At 41.1% G+C, this 15,794-nt stretch overlaps 1 pseudogene; it reads right to left on the bottom strand.

The window, feature by feature from the left end:
- Positions 1-9,328: 9,328 nt before the first annotated feature.
- Positions 9,329-9,771, bottom strand: LOC120608949 (ATP synthase F(0) complex subunit C2, mitochondrial-like; annotated as a pseudogene).
- Between the last annotated feature and the right edge of the window lie 6,023 nt (positions 9,772-15,794).

Genomic DNA, 15,794 nt, shown 5'->3' with positions numbered 1-15,794 from the left:
AGCTGTAAAGGGTGGAGGGCAAAGAGGTAAGTTAGCTGGGCTGTGCTCTTCGGCTGAGTCATCCTGTGCTAACTCGCTGTCAGCAGAGACTAATTTTTGATAGCTTCTGTCATCAGAGTGGCTCCATCCAAGCTATTCTCAATCTTTAAAGTTAGCAGCATTGTAGTTATGTGTAGGAAAAAGACCTAGACCAGGAAATAGGCACCCGGCTATAACCCTGAGACCTTGGGCAAGGCACACATTCTCTCAGGTTCAAGTTTCTCAACTGTTTGTAAAAGGAGAGGCATAGATGATGCTCTTGAAAGTCCCCTCCAAGCCACCAGTCTGGAGTTTATGATCTTGCTTCTGGCTTCAGTGTACCTCTGAATCCATACTGTCCCTCAATTTATACATCCTGTTCACAGTTTCCACTGTGGCACTTTCAGCCCAGGCTGGCTACTGTCTCTCCTTCCCCACCTCTGCTTCTGGCCCATTATGAGAGAAAACTTTTGTTAAATCAGAGCACAGATGCAAATAGGGCACTTAGAAGTAGCACAAGTAGATAAGGAAGCTTCTCAACAAAGGAACCGGGTTCCCTCCTTGTTCTTGACCAGGACAGCCTCTCTAGAACACTGTAATTTCCATGTGGAGTTCCATATATTGGTTAAAAATCATGCACTGTAGAGCCTTGCTGCCTGGCCGACACAGGCAAAATAAGCTCCTTGCTCCCCCTGCACCCTGCTGTGTATTTCAGTTTTTTCATCTATAAAATAAACCAATACTATCTACCTCATAGCTATGTTATGAGGATTAAATGAGGTAATATTTTGTAAAGTGTTTAGTACAGAACCCAGTACATTGTAAGTGCTTGTTAAATACCTAAGAACCCATGAAATATTGGTATGTATGCTATTTAAAAATAAATAAATAAAAAGATCCTCAAGTCAAATAAGTTCATTTGGAAAATCTGGGTTGATCAAAGTCAACTGCATTTTTTTTTAAGTCCTCAGAATATTTAGCGTGATGCTCTGCAGGGAAATTTTGAAACTTCATTGGAGACGCTGGAAGAAAGAAAATATGATTTGACATTTTCCCAACTTATCTGACTATGGAGTTGTTTTTATGAAACACCTAATATTGTTTCAGGGAACGCAAGTGAAACTCATGCAACTACTCACCCCTGACCTGACAGCAAAGGGCCGTCTATGTTAAGAAAGAGAAGTTGTTTGTGAACTCCTGGGAGAGCCGGGACCTTGGCTCCAAGGTGCTTAGGATTGTGTAGTTTTTATATAAACCTTTTTAAATAGAAATTCCTCTCCTCATACTCCTGATATGACCTGCCACCGAGTTCAATATTCAATATTCAATAGGCCTCCCAGAGAGCTCAGTCTGCAGCTGGGAAATAGATACTGAGCAAATGAAAGGGTGGGGCTAGCCCTCCAGGGCAAGTATGTGCCCACATGCCTACTGATTTTGTACAAGAAATTTTTAGAGCTACAGAAATTGGATTAGGGATTAGAGGAGGCTAGTAACTACCCATAAAATAAAGCCCAAACGCATTGGCCGAGCAGTCAAAACCTTCCCAAAGTGAGCCAACCTCACTTCTCTCTCTCACATATCAGTACAAACTTCTTGTTCACTCTTCTGGGATCACCACCTGCACCAATGCCACTCTGCATTTTTTTTTTTTTTTTTTGCTCTGAACCCTTGCTTGTTTAACCTTGTTTTTATGTCTTCTGTCTAAATAGTACTGATTTTTAAGAGCAAATTCAAAAACTAGCACCCTTGCTTCCTCCATGCCCCCTGCCCCTTCTCCATCAGAAGATTCAGGATTCCTCTCTTTTATTTACTGTAGTCTCATGTGCTCCATTTTGAGTCCATCTCTCTCTACTTTATGTCATCGTTCTTGGGGTAGACATAATCTCCACTCATAAAAAACAATGAGTATAGAGACCGTGCTATTTTTATCCTTGTCCCGGCCACATCTTAATGAGTTTGTGCTAAAAAACAAATATTTGCTAAAATCAATGAGAGTCATTGATCTACTATGATGTGGGTTTTTTTCGTGTGTGTGTGTGTCAAAATTCAGTATGCATATGTCTACTAAGAGCTATTTATTTTGCATTGGTTATCATGACTTAGACTCCTCTGGGCTAATTGTTCTGCAGGCAACATGTGATTTTCCTTGTTCTTCTAAGCTTACTAAATATGCATGAGTGAGTGTACACCTAAGAATGGCATTCAAGATCCTCCATCATCTGGGATCAATACACTTTTGAGCACATGAAGAAAGGGTGTCAACTTTCCAAGTTTTCTTTGAAGAACAGCTGTGTCTAAAATGGGGTTCCTCACCCTCAGCATGGTAAACTGTGTGCTGGATAATTCTTTGGGATGGCTGTCCCATGCATTACAAGATGTTTAGTAGCACCTCTGTCTCTAACCACCAGATACAATAGCGCCCTTCCATACTGCACACCTCATCTTGAGATTCTGATAACCCAAAGTGTCTCCAGATATTGCTAAGTATGGGGGGCACGCTCACTCCTGGTTGAAACTACTGATCTAGAGGTCTCTGGTGTTGTGCTCTGAGTCTTGCAATAAAAGGGCTCATGTCTTCCTCTTTAACAACTCAGGTGATCTCTCCCTCATCTGATGCCTACAACAGATGAACATAGCCACAGTGAGACAAAAGTTTCCTGAAAAACAGGAGTAGACAATGCACTGGTACAGTCAGGAACAGATCATGACACGTGATGTAAGAGTAAATCAAAGAAAACCAGACAGATAGTTAGATCAGTGCTTTTTATTGTCTTGTTCACAAACCGCATCTTCTGAAGAAGATTAAAAATGGAGATTCCCAGGCTCTTCTCTGGGCCTACTATATTGAAATTTAGATTTTTAACAATTCCCAAGGAGATTCTTATGTACTCAAGAGTTTGAGAACCACTGCCTTAGACAACGGTGCTTATTTATTTATTAATCTTTAAAAAATTCGTTGACTTTTACCAGAGACAATATATTAATAGCACACACAAAATCTGGAACTTGGCCTTGGTGTAATAAAAAGTACTGTATCTCAACTTTGTTTTCTCTTTTTCTTTTTTAACTTAGCTGCCTCCTAAATACTAACACATCCATATGTTCACAGGGAAAAAAAAATTCCCACCATAATGTGAGGTTGGTCATGCACACTTGAATGAATCTATCCAACCCTAAGACTTAGTGGATGCTGGATTCAAGTTCCCTCTTCAGCACAACGTGGGCACCCAGTCCAGTCATCACTCCCTTTTCCAATCTGTTTGGTCTGTGCTCCTTCTTTTTTCCCCTGACTCAGGAGAGGCTACTGTTGTGACTTAGAAGGGGAAAAGTAAAAGGGAAAACAAGCTCAGATAAGGTGCTCTTTGGCAAAAGAATAGGATAAAATGCATTGTAATTGCTTCAAAATTAGTTATCTGATTTGGCTTTGTGGGGTTTTTTTTTTTAAATTAAAAAAAAAAAGCCTAAAACTCTTAATCCTCAGTACCCCACCAGTAGTGCAACTAAAGTCACAGCAGCTCCAAACCTAATGACTGAATAGATAGTAATTATTTTCTGTTCGGACACTATACGTTGTTTTCTTCCTTTGTGACATCCCATTGCCTGACAACAGTGATAGGCACGCTGTAGGAGATATGTAATTCCTTGCTGATTGGAGATCTGTAATTCCTTGCTGATTGGACTTCGGGGCCACACAACCCTGGAGGTCCTATAGTTTAGCAGGAAAAGGCACCTGGACGTTGACCTAAGCACTAAGCTACATGGAGTGTCTTCCTATATCCTATAAGTGACTGAGAGCAGGAGGGACCTAGACACTGCATAGACCCCTAAAAAGAGCTCATTAGTGTTCTTGCTTTATGGAAATTGAAATAGTTGATACCGTTGAGCTTGTCTAAATAAGAAAGAAAACAGAAAATGATGCCAGGGGAGATCCCTACTGAAAAGAGAGACCAATCCAGTTTTCCAATGGTACTGTGTGTCTCCCAGTTCAAAAACAACCCCATCATCAGAACTGCTGAGCCAACACAGCACAAGATAAATACAGCTATATTCAGTAATGTGATACCACTAGAGGCCTACTCTGATTTTCTGTAATAAAATCTGGCCCCAGTCCTTTCAGATTTATGTTTCTAGAAGTTTTCCTTTTTTGTTTTATTAGCATACCTGCTCCTATTTGTCAAGTGCTTAGGCTGGTGTCTTTGCATTTGAGATTACAAGGGTGTAGATTAAACACCAAATTGGGACTCTGAGACCCAAATGCATTTTTCACAGATATTTGTCAAACGCTACTCTTAGAAATGGTTAAACTTGAGACTAGAGAGATCTCTCTTTTTAGCCAGGCTTGCCTAATATTCTGGCATCCTACAATTTTGTATACTTTTTAAGGAAAAGGACAAGGAAAGTGGGAGGGTGGGAGGGTTTGTCTTTCATGATCTCAGTTGGAGAAATGAGGAAATGTGGAGTTTTATGCATAGGCAAATTCTGACAAATTTGTTGAAAGTTAGTGGGATTTTATAGATCCTCTCTACCCACTCCATGCCCCTCTGTTAGCCACCTCCACCCCCAAATCAGAAAATGTCTTTCGTAGGTGGAATTATTGACCTCAATTCTTTATCCTCACACTTTGCCATGTGACTTTCCCATTAGCTTGAGACTTGCTTTGGCCAATGGGGTGTAAGTAGCAGTGACTATGTGCCAGTTTTGTACTTGGGCCTCAAGAGGCATCACTTCTCTCATCTCTATGAGAAGAGCTTTCCCCAAGTAGCTGCTACCCCTCTGCCTGAGTCTTAGATGACATAGGGAACTTCAGCATGGAGCCAAGTACAGCCTAACCTATAGCTTGAAGCTGAGCACAGCCTTATGAGCAATACCCAGCTGACCTACAGACTTGTGAGCAAGAATAAATTATTATTGTTTTAATCCACTGAATTTTTGAGTGAATTACTTGTTATGCAATAACAAGGTATAGTCAACCAATGCAATGTCCTTAATCCTTTTATCTCTCCAATTCATATTTTAATTTTCAGCTCAATACTTTAGGAGCAATGGATAATTTTTCTAGTCCCTTCCAAATGCTGCAAGTATTTCTAGTTAATAATGACTCTGGGGAAGAGACTACATCTTTTCATCTTTATGTTCATATCACCGAGGTTGTGCATGACTCTAGTCCAGGAAGAAAGTGCATGTCTTTGGGATCCAATAGTCTTGGAACTGAGTTAAACTTCTGCCACTTATTAACTGTGAAAGTTTGATGAGGCCATTTAACTTCTTTGAATCTCAAAGTCCCCATCTGTTGAGGTTGTTGGGAGAGAGTTAGTAGAGATAATGTACAAAAAGTGCTCGGCACATGCTAAATGTTAAATAAATGGCAGCTGTTACTATGTTTGTGGAATAAATCAATGGATGCTGTTTTCTGTAGCACTGATGATCTGGTCCCCTTTGAAAGCACTTACCTCCTCCTTTCTGCCAAATACGGCACTTTCTCTGGGCTCTTTCTGGCACCTGTCTGTCTGGGACCAAGACTGCATGTCAGCACCATGTCTTCCTTTCCTGGTCCCTACTCAGTAAACTCCTTTCATAGTAGGTGTCAAGCAATAAACCTTCCTGTCCTGGTCAGACGGTGCTCTACAACAACAATAGCAACAAACGACAATAATAACTGACATTATTGAATTCTTACTAGGTTCAAATACTTTACATGGACCATCTCATGTATTCTTTAACCCATTTCCCTATTTGCCCCGAGAATACTCGCTGGCGGCGCTTGCTCGCGGCTGCAGTGTTTACCCTGAGGTAAATCACAGATTACGGTCCTAATCTTATCCCCAAAATTTGCCATAAAATATCTTGCTTTTATTATTATTTTCTCATCGCTCTAGTATATCGATAGTCTTTGGAAACAAATAACCGCATTCTATTGATAACATTCTGTTTTTAGTAGTTTGAGTTCTGAAAATGTTAAATCCTAGAAAATGTAGCATTCCTAAGCCTGATATCAAATGAATGCTGGTAGCGAGCTGCACTTCTTTTTTTCTAAATGGGAAAAGAGTTAAAGAAATTCTATGTTGTGGACTGAATTGTGTCCTCCTCTGCCCCAATTCATATATTGATGCTCCAATCTCCAATGCGACTCTATTTGGAGATCAGGCCTTTAGGAGGTAATAAAGATTAAATGAGGGCATGAGGGTGGGGTCCTAATTTGACAGAACTGGCGTCCTTATAAAAATAGGAGACACAAGAGAGTCCTTCCCCCACCCTCTCTGTGTGCACACAGAGGAAAGGCCACATAAAGATACAGTGAGAAGATAGCTGTCTGTCTACAAGCCAGGGGTAGTGGCTCATCAGAAACCAGCCATGATAGCACCTTGACCTCAAGCTTCCAGCCTCCAGAACTGTGAGAAAGTGTTTCTATTGTTTAAATCACTCAGTCTGTGGTGTTATGTTATGGCAGCCCAAGCTGACTAAAACTCTCAGTATGGTTGATATTATCACCAGCTCCATTTTACAATTCAGGAAACTGAGCACCAGGGAAATAAAGTACCTTCCCCCTTTTCCTACCTCCAGCAAACGCTAGAGCCAGCATTCCCACTCCACAGCCTTACTCCAGAGCCTGTGTGTGTAATCATGCTGCTGTCCTGTGTCATGATCAGCTTTGGACCACCTGTCATTGCAGACAGCTTTCAGGCCCGAGGCAAAGAGTACCTGCAGCCATCAACACGTGAAAGCCTGATGATGAGAGCGTAGGCACTCAGCTCAGGTTTCACAGGTGGAGAGTGGCACAAATGAGACCTACAAAGAGGGCTTCTTCAGTCAGAGTAGAACTTCGGAGGGGAGGCCACCTAGGAAAAAAGATTCACCTCCCCTCCCTTCAAAAAATCTGTTTTGGTGTTTTGGGGTAGTAATAAATACTTTAAACTGTAAGTAATTCCATTGATTGCATATTTTATTAAGTCACTGGCTGGCATAAGAAAAGTAGCTGGTTATATAATGTTTATAAATATTAATGAAAGAACAATAGAGTAATTTTGAAATACCTCTCAGTTTACCTTTCTTCAGTGGTAAGTCAGCTTCTCTCCTTAGATTCATTACTTGCTTTTGGCCCCGGAGAAGATCCCAGGGCAAATGACATCTAGGAAAGGATGAGGAGCAAATGATGTTGAGGAAAATCTCTGTCACCCAGGAGAGGCTAGGAAAGCCTGCTGTTTCTGCCCCTGGTGAAATGTGAGAAGAAGAGAGACAGGAGGAGCAAGCTGGTGAGGAACCCATGTCCCTACCTTCCTACTAACTCCAATGTCAGAGTAAAACCCAGGCTAATGGAAGAGGGAGGCTGGGCTGTGTGGTAGAAACATCTAGATAGGTTTAAGGAGAACTTAGACCCTTGAATCTAGTGGGCTGCTTTCCTCACTGTGGCCTGGGGGTGCTGGGAACCTCTAGGACAGATTTCTTCCACCTCTGGGACAGGTAAAACTTTGTTTCTGCGGAGCGGTCCCATGAAGTGTAGGACGTTTAGAAGCATCTCTGGCCTCTATCTACTAGATGCCACTATTATCTCCCCAGTTGTGACAATCAAAATGTCTTTAGATGTTGCCAAATGTCACCTGGAGGCAAAATTGCGCCCCTCTCCTGATAGGAACCGCTGTCCTCAGAGATGCCCAACATTTGGCTCCATGTTGGAGTGACAGTGACAGAGTGGCTCAGGTTGGTGGGAGATCACAGGTAGATGAGCCTGAAGCAAGGCCCCTGGCTCCTTAGGATCTGTACATGTTGAGCGGGAAATCCAAAAATTCCAGTCTTCCCTGATGATAGGACTTGGAGCTACTAGAGGCCAGGGGCACTGCAGAGATCGAGGAACGGATGGCTGGTTCTATGGTTGTTGCATAGGCAATGCTCGTCCAGGACAAGGTATACTCCACCGCAGAGACAGGCAAGCACCAAAGCAGGGTTGTGAGTCCCGGGCTCTCACCTTCCATATATATTCTGACTCCATTTTAGTGAAAAACGTAGGGAAGGGGAGACACTGTAGATGACCTAAACAATATGGAGTCATCCCATCCACAAAAGTATTCAAACCAGAAGAGGTCGAGGTATTAAATGACATGTTTAAACGACATGTTTAAAATCTTCCCTTCCCAATCACCCCATGCAGTGGGGGAACTCCTGAGGAATATTATAATAATAATGACCAAAATTAAGAAACTATATTTTCTTTGCACACCTGAAGAGCAATGTATGTGTGAGCCCACTATGTGGTGATAATAGTAGAAATATGTATCGAGTGCTTACTGCATGCTGAGTACTCGGCAGGGATCAGTTCATTTCACCCTCAGCAAGTGGCCTTATGAGATAGATGTTTCTATTGTGGTCTTTTCCTTACCTCTGAGGAAAAAGTGAGGTACAGGTAAGGTCAGTTATTGGTCCAAGGTGTCATGGCTGGGAATTGATGAGGCGTGGATGCAAACCCAGACTACGCTACTCCAAGGCCCGGGCGCCTCACTGCTCCACCGCTCTGCCTCCTCGTTATTGTAGCACTCTGTGTCTATGTTTCAAATGTATTCATTTCTTTCTTTTGCCATATTTGAAGGATAAATGCTGTCATTCCCTTTCTTTTCCTTAGCAATGCTTCAAGAGAAAATTTCTAGCATTTAATTCCTGTTGAGTACTGATTTCTTTTCTCTTGGGAGCTCAAATACTCTCAAGGCTGAGAAGGAACTAAAGGGAGCACTTGTTGTAGTGGATTATTCATGGTAAAGAATTTGCTGCACCCAGAACAACAAAGATCTGTTTGTGTGTAGACTGCAAGGGTGGCATCTGTGTCACACTGAGTACCATAAGCAGAGCACTAAGCAATGAGCTTATCCTCTGCCCCCATGAAGTGGCCCTCAGTAACAGGGCTTTGTAGATAGTTACTGGATACTTCTTAGCAATTCTCATGCCATTCTTTGTGAAACAGCCAAGGGCTGAGCATTATCAAAGATAAAAGTCAATTACATTAAAACAAGTCTTTTCCTCCCCCACTTGTTTATTTTTAACAGCTATCGGTTTCTATTTAAAAATAGCTTTTTGGTCTATATACAGTGTCTTTATGAACCTGACCTTCTTCAGCAATCAGCTTCTTGTCTGGGTATGAAGTGACTATAAAACAATCATTGGATATCTAGAACAGCTTTCTTGTCCCCCCACTTACATCCCATGTATTAATACAGTATTTATTTGTCTTCCGTCTGCCAAACGCTGAGCCAACCACTTTCCCCAGGCTGCCTGGGGAGATATAAGAAAAGGAACATATGGGGCAGATGAGACCCTGGAGAAAGAACTACAGGAGGTGGAGACAGCTCCTTTGTGTGGTGAAGAGGATGAGAAAGGCCACCATCAAGCAAAAGAGCCCCGTGGCCTCTGAGAGGGCAAAGCCCAGAATGGTATAGGAGAAGAGCTGTTGCTTCAGAGAAGGGTTCCTGGCATAACTAATGATGAAGTTTCCAAACACAATCCAATTCCAGCCCCAGAGCCAGCCACCCCTACTGTGTCAGCCCCGCCCCAGTGAACTTCGCTACTGTGTCAATGTCCCTTGAAATGGCGCTGGTTTGAAAAATGCGGCCAGAAGTAAATGAGATTAGGGGACATGGAGCCGCCAAGCTGATGAGGCTCTTATCAGTGTCTCAGGTTGTTTCGGCACCACTGTAGACAGTGATTGGCTCAGCAGCTGAGAGGTGCTCCTGACAAGGAGGGGGTGCAGACAAATTTGGTGTGGGCATACATTTTCAGGGGAAGAGGGGCTTTGGCAGGAGACTTGCTCCCAAGGCAAAGAAGACCAGATTTCTTGTTTTAAGAAGGCTGAATCATTAGTTTTGTGAAAGAACATATTTTGGGGTGGGTGGGTAGCTTTAATCACGTTGGAAGTTAATTTCTATTTGAATGCTGACTGTGGCGGGTTGACATCAGATAAGTGAGTAAAGAAGTTAACACAGAATCTCAGAAATGTATCCTCTAGCCCTTGCTGGAATCAGAGATGAATCACCCAGCTGAGCTCTTCCTAAATTCTTGACCCACAAAACTGTGAGCAAAATTAAATGGTTGCTTTAAGGTGTTAAATTTTGGAGTAGTTTGTTACACAATAATAGCTAACTAACTTTTCAACTATTAAAGATCATTGTAGCTAATCATAAGAAACTTCTCAGGTATAACTTGGATAAAACATTCATTTTTAGGATGTTGGCGCTGGAAGGGCTCATAGAAATCATCAGCTGCAATGCCCTTATTTCATAGAAGAAGAAACTGAAATTCATAGATGTTAAAACAGCAGGACTTACAGCCACTTTGTTGAAGAGCAAAGGGGTTAACTATTGTTCTAACAGCTTTGTGACAACTTTCCCAGACAATTTTCTTTCTTAGGAGGATTTTTATAGCTGCGATTAAGTTCAGTATCTAACATCACTCCTGCTCTCCTACTCAGTGCCTGCCCTCCATAGCAGGGCTTGTTCTGAGGGGCAATGATCTGGTCCTGGTACCCAAGAGCCTTCCTTTATCCTTCCTCCACCTCCTCCAAGAGCAGAGTTTATCCAACTTCAGATGAAGAGGGGACACATAGGACATCACGAATTATGTTGTCAAGTTTCCTTCTTTCGGAACAGGTGCCTGGGCCCTTCCACTGGAAGCCACGGGAGGGCAAATCTCAGAACAGCAGGATTCGGGCAGGCTCCTGTGTTACCTGCCTCTTGACTGGGTGCCAGAGTCCCTCTAGTTTGCCTCATACTTGCACAGTGCGGCTCACACATAGCAAACCATAGCCCTGGATTCCCCCTGGCACATATGGCTAAGTTTCCGTGGCTATGTGCTCTGTGCAGAAGTTGACCACATATCTTTTAAGTTAACAGGGAAGGGACAGCTCACAGGAGACCCCGTTCAGCTGACTTCCCTGTTTTAACTGCTTTTGGAGAAAGCCCTCAAGAGAAAATTTTTCTGGTATTCTCTGTCATCATCTAGCTGAGAATAAATAAAGCTGTCTCCACTACATTTGCCCCAGCGCAATTCAATGAAAAGGCATTTTAGCTTTCAGAAACGAAATCATTTCCAAAAATGGAAAAAAAAAATCTACCTGTGCAAATGATGGGAATCTTGTGCTTAGTGAGAAAATTGGAAAAAATATTTAAAAGTTGTCTTTAAATGAATAGAAGGACAGAAAAAAAATGTAGAGAGAGAAAAATATAAACCTTAGACTAGCATTTTTCAAAATGATTCAAGAACCATTTGCATCGGAATTACATGGATGCTTGTTAAAAATAAAGATTCCAGACTTCCATCCTGGACCTACTGAAGCAAGCTCCCTGGAGCTGGAAATATAAATTTTCAGCAGCTCTCCAGGTGGTTCTGTGCTCATTGAAGTTTGAGAATGGCCGCCTTAGATTTATTTTACAAACAAATTTCATGAAACATTTTCTGGGAAGTCAATGCAAATTTCAGCTCTAAATTATTGTGCCCTTCCTAATGCCTACATGTGCACTCGTGTGTATAAACACACACACACTGTTTTATAAGCTTCTAATGGGAATAGAAGGCGTAGAGGAAGGCTAATTTAAATCTTTATGTGTGGTTTTTAGACTTCAAGATCCACCCCCTCTACTTTGCCTTATCTTCTCCCTTTAATATTTCTTTTATGCATGAAACGCTTCCCTCTTTGGGTTTTCTGGCCACGAGGGAAATTCCCAGGTGCAAGAACGTTCAGTCCTCAGCCTCAGGAAAGACTCTGATGTGGATCTTTGAAGACAGAGGAACTTAAATATTAAAGGATCCACCAGGTGCCAATAGAGTTGAGCAGGAGTCCCAAAGGGGAATTTGTTTTCAACATAAATACTAATAATCCAGTAGTTGTGAAGCGAATATGTATAGTGTGTGGAATGCTCTGATGAGCACTGACCTTGCTCTCCTGTGGGATGTCTAGGTGGGTAAAGCAGGCAGAACATGGGAAAGCACTGACCTGGGGAATTTCTGCTAAATGGCATTTCTTTGTCTCCTTCACCTCTGACAATATCTGGTTCCAGGCTAATCCTCATTAACCCTTTGGTAACGGAGCCTTCTGCACGTGGCCCCGTACTTGGAGAATGTTAAACTTACAACTGATTAGAAACTTTAAAGCCATCAGATAAAAGTACATGCTTTCATTCCTTAGATACTGAATAGCCAAACATTGCCTAAATGCTGCCCATTTTCAAGATTTAGCTCAGAAGCTAAATTTTCCATGAAGCACTTCTCATGTTACAAATGCTATTATCATACTATTAGTTTTATACTGATTAACATTATGATATTAACTATAGTAAGATAGAGATATAGAATAATATGCTAGCAGTTAAACTATATGTTAATATTTGTAAGAATATTACTATTGTCCAGTTAAAATAATACTAGCCGGATAATAATAATAGCCACAACAATAATGGCTAACATTTACTGAGCACGAACCAGGCATTGTGTCCAGTCACGAGTATCATCTCATTTAATGCTTATCACCATTCCATGAAGCAGATACTCCAGTTGCTCTCGCTTTATATATGAGGAAATAAAGTTTCTCCCAGTCAGAAAATAATGAGACAGCAATTTGTACCTAGAGCCCATTTTCCCAATCAGCAGGCACCTCTCCTTACTCCGTGGGTTTCAGTCCATGGTCTGCACTTGGACTAGAGCACTTTTCTTGTAGTGATTTATGAGTTGTCAGCTCCTGGAGAGCAGAATGTGCTTTATACCTGAACACCACAGAACACAGCCCTGTGCCTTGGACATCCAGATAGGGGTGTTCAAATGCCTGTCTGAATTGGTTAAAGTTCCACACACCCCACAGGGTTAGGCTTGCTAATGACAGTGGCAGCTCATCCTTTCCTGCATGCAGTTACAGGATAGTGCTGATTATTTAACCTTATTTCTAGTGAAAACAGAAGGCAATTCCTGCATGATTTCTTTCCCCTTTTCATTCAGCAAGGATCAAAGCAATCATTACCCAAAAGTTTTTAATGTGACAATCAGAAAGATGACTTCGGTTAAACTACATAGTGATCACCAAGCACTTACCATGTGCTGAGAACGATGCTGAACTCTTTGCAAAGCAAATCTTATAACCCTTATCTCATCTCTTTGAGGTAGGTATTATTATCTTTTTTCTATAGATGAAAGTTGAATAACTTGCTCAAAATCACCCAGCTAGTGAGTCACAGAATTTGGATTTGATATTCATTTTGACTCCAAAGTCTGTGCTTTTAATCATTTGCTCACTATTCTAACAAAACTATTCTTCCCTTCCTTCCTTCTTTCTTTCCTTCCAAAAATATTTATAGAAAGCTTCCTCTGTACTAGGCCTGTGTCAGTGAATAATGTAAAGGTGAGCAAATGAGACAAGGCCCTTGCCCTAACAGGATATTGGGGAAAGTCAGAGATGACATAAGCAATTATGAAATATGGTGATGAATGCTATGATGGACTCTGCAGTGCAGTGAGAACAGATGCAGAACAGCCACCACTCCTGGCTACCTTGCTCAGCTTCTTGAAGTGCAATTGAATCCTCACAGCAACATTCTGGGCTGCGTGTCAATAGCCTCATTTATATGTGATGATGCTGAGTTTCAGAGAGGTCAGAACACTCACTCAAGGCCACACAGACAACAGGTGGTAGTGCTGCTATTCAAACCCCTGTCTATAAAACCCATGGCTTGTACTTTCCTTACTAGACCAAGTCACTTGGGACTGATATATAGTAAACTAAAATGGAATGGTTGCTTTTCTCTAGTGAGCAATGTATTTTCTACTAAATAAAATAGAGTTAAAATTTTTCCTTGCCAAATTATCATCCCTCTGCACACTTTAGGGAAAAAAAAAAATCCCAAATTCTAGTTTTTTGATCCTCTCTCTGAGAGACATAGAGGAAACTCTTAAGATAACAGATCCCATGTACTTATTTCAAGTTCTGCTTTAATGGGGTTTGCTGGAAAGATTATTCCTCATTTCATGTATATTTAGATTTCAAACTCGCCCTACCTTGGATTAATAGCGAGAGTCAGTGGCTTCATTCTGGGCTCTGATAAACAGATCAAGTACTAGTACTAAATACTGAACGAAATACAAAGAGGCCAAAGTACTTGGATGCTGGTGCAAAATCAAGGAAGCGAGGTTTCGAGGGGTATTCAGGCCTCAATTGTTGATTCTGGAAGTTTTGGGGGCATTTAACCTCTTGCCTGTCCTCTGAATAGCATGAAATGGCTTCCGAAGAAGAATAAACTGTCCTATTGCTTTGAGAATACCACATATGCCCTAGGAGAGGAGATAAATGGGGTTCAGAAGCAATAGTCTCCTCTAAGGGCAATAGGAAATTTTTGCTTCTCTGAAAATGCTTTTTACAGGAGTTCAGTACTATATTTGAACCATTGCTGAAACAATCAACAGAGTAGAAGAGTCTCCAACGTAAGTTTATGCTCTCTGACCCAAACCAGCATCTCATCTGTAATAGAAGAAAAGTTTTATGCGTTTACAGAGCATTGGGGCACAATACTTGTCTTTTCTCTTTTTGAGTTCCTACAGTTTAATGCTATAGTGGTTTCAGAGGGTCCAGAAAAGCTCTTTTCCAATAAATGGCTTTTCTAAACTTCCGCTCTCCCTTGCCAGTAAACCGCCTATCCACCGAGTGACATTTTTAAGCCTCTGTGCTCTCAGGACACATCACACATTCTGAACTTCATCCTGCATTTTAGTGGTGTCTGATTATATTTTTAAAGATTGTTCTTGTGAACTGTGTTTGGACATGAGACAACTAATTTCCTGCATCTTGTGTGGATTTCCAGAACAATGCCAGAGGGGCTAAGAACACTCTTTCTCTGTTGACTACATAAAAATGTTTCTAACATCTGCCCAGGGCAAAAATTTTATCTCCTTCACTATATTAAAAACCCTATCCTGAAGAGTCCATGTTAAAGGAAGAGCATTTAATTAGTCTAGTGCTTTTGAATTTTTTTTTTTTGAGTTCTGAGATAGCACTAAAGAATAAAGGGCTCCAACTGACACTGACCCTAATTACCTGAAAACAAATTTAAACAGAAAAATCTGGTTTCCCTCTGCCCCTTCTCCTAATCCCATCGCCTCTACAATTTTCTCATTAAAGTTCAACAAAAGTTGGCTAATAGATCGTGCTAATGAATGTCATTTTCATCTGATCAGAACTCCACGCAAGTTCAGACTCAAGGGAACTAAGGTAGTATTTATTCATTTTTTTTCAATATTCAATACAAGTGTTCAGACATCTCAATACTTTCTTAAAAGGAGACATTGATCTTCTGTGTAGATCATGGAAAAGATGACTCCAAACAAGACTTACAATTTGTGTTTTTTGTGAAAGATGCTGTGCTGTGAAAAAGTTAAGCAAAGACCTTGTCAGCTTTACATGATATAAAATTAGGGATATGAGGGATTATGCTGTAAGTAAAGGTTATAAACAGGTGACCCTCAGGCTAGATGGAGCCTATAGATGTTTTGTTGAGCCTATAGATGTGTTTTGTTTAGCCTATACAGAACTTTCATAGAATTTAAAGTTATTTCCAGCCTTTTAAAATGGGGAGAAAGGAAAATGTAGGAGAGTATCTTTACGACCTTAGCTGAAACACCAAAATCATGATCTATGAAAGAAAAAAACATAATTTGAATTTTGGGAAAATTAAAAACTTATGTTTTAAAAGACACTGTTGGAAATATAAAAGACGAGTCACGGATTGGGAAAAAATATTTGAAAATCACATGTCTGATAAAGA

Source organism: Pteropus medius, unplaced genomic scaffold, assembly GCF_902729225.1.
Source record: "Pteropus medius unplaced genomic scaffold, Ma_sr-lr_union100, whole genome shotgun sequence".
NCBI classification, from domain to species: domain Eukaryota; kingdom Metazoa; phylum Chordata; class Mammalia; order Chiroptera; family Pteropodidae; genus Pteropus; species Pteropus medius.
Note: the sequence above shows the minus strand (reverse complement) of the source record. Positions and strands in the feature narration are given on the sequence as shown.